The following is a 2,150-nucleotide window of genomic DNA, read 5'->3' as shown; positions in this document are numbered from 1 at the left end:
AAAACAAAGCAATCTAATTTAATTGTTTCAACCCATACTCACATATAATACTTACGTATATAGTTATCCGTACTACACTATTAATAATTAATGAGAGATTACCCTTCCAATCTGTAATCAATAGAAACTAAAATCAAATTCAATTAATTTATTAAACTATTTACAATAGTGCAAAAGGACAAATTGAAAATTAACCTACTGGTTAAAGTCATGGCACCATTATCCCTCAATCATTACTTCTCTATATGTTATTATTATGTCCCTCACTTTTCTCCAAATTTCAATACATCACTTTTCTCCAAATTTCAATACATCAGTGAGTAATACTAACGCCAATAGCCACCCATTTTCACTTCCAATTTTCTTTACACTCGTCAACACTAACATTAATCAAACCTACATTTTAATGAAATTAAGATAAGTTCGAGTAATAGAATCACTTGTAGCTTACGGCCGCTATTCATCGTACAAGTAATTCCTCTCCTCAATTTGTTTTGATTATTTAGGGTAATAATTGTTAGCTAGTAAATTAATTAATATTAATAAGTTTCACTATTTTTTTCTCACACATGGGCCATGTGGCAATAAGTATTATATAGATTACAGAATTGGCCCATTAGCCACCTAATAAAAATTTATTTATTTAACATAACTCGTCAACTAGACAATTGAAATTAAACAAATAACTCAAAAATTTTCAAATTTGTTTGATCAAAAGTGACTCGAGACAACTGCGAGATGGCTAAAACGGTAATTTCGTGAAAATTTTCATAAATGACTTTCCGGGTCATTACAATTTTTATGGCTTATCCAATCTATAAATACCTATCATCTATAGAGATGTTGAATGTTCATTTTCATTTTTTCATTCTTTCTTTTTAGTAGTATAGGTTTTAAATTTTCTTTTCTTTGTCTTTTTATTCATCAATCATGTACATAATAATAATAAAAAGAAGACATAAAAAAGATGATGTCACAATATGACCTTCACTTTGATGAAGATCATAGATATATTCTTCAAAGATTCATCACATTATTTGGTATAAGTTCAACAAAATGAAGAAGGAAGCATAATTATCTTGAAGATTCCGGAAGATAGAGTCATAGTAGTATAAAAGTTTGAATGATTTCCAAACATTTTGAAAATTCATTGTTGTATTATTTTGATTCCAATTACTATTATTCTATTTTATTTTATTTTATTTCTTTGATTTGAACAAAAAAATGAATATTCTATTCATTATTGTTGTCGTTGAAGATGAAAAGATGCACATTTTTTTCTTATTTATATATACGTCAATTTATAGCTAACTAATATTTTAAATTTTGCCATGATTGAATTAAAAATATACTACCTATGGTACATTTCTTTTTATATCTACTGGATATGTTGCCCCTTATAATATATGATGTGGTTTATCATATTAGTAATCAATCACAAAATAAATGAATAAATCTTATTTTTAGTATTAAATTTTTCCATTTGTTTCTTCTTCTTTTTTTTGTCTTTTTTTTTAAAATTCTTTTCATAAAATATTTTTTTATTAATTATAAAATTCAATCATATTTAATATTGAATCATATGAAATGAGTTACAAAAAAACCCCATCTATTGATATTCTCTACTTAAATAGCATGTCTTTTTTATTCCCTTTTAACCATTTTTATGACTTATTTTATTTATAAATACCAATCATCTATGGAGATGTTGCATGTTCATTTCCATTTTTTAATTCTATCTTCTTAGTTGTATAATCTTTTAATTTTATTTTCTTCATCGTTTTCTTCATCAATCATGTAGTTAAGTAATCAAAAAAGAAGATATAGAAAAGATTGTGTCACGATATGATTCACTTTGATGAAGATCATTGGTATATTCTTGAAAGATTCATCACATTATTTGGTACAAGTTCAACAAAATGAAGAAAGAAACTTAATTATCTTGGAGATTCATGCATAGAGAGTTGCAAGTATAAAAGTTTAATTAATTTTCAAATATTTTGAAGATTCATTGTTACACTATTTTGATTTCAACTAATATTATTTTGTTCTCTTTTATTTTATTTCTTCATTTTTGAACAAAAAATGATTATTCCAGTCATTTTTGTTGTTGTTGAAGATGAAAAAAATGATTATTCCATATATATATA

The sequence above is a fragment of the Solanum pennellii genome, chromosome 9, assembly GCF_001406875.1.
Source record: "Solanum pennellii chromosome 9, SPENNV200".
Lineage (NCBI taxonomy): Eukaryota > Viridiplantae > Streptophyta > Magnoliopsida > Solanales > Solanaceae > Solanum > Solanum pennellii.
Note: the sequence above shows the minus strand (reverse complement) of the source record.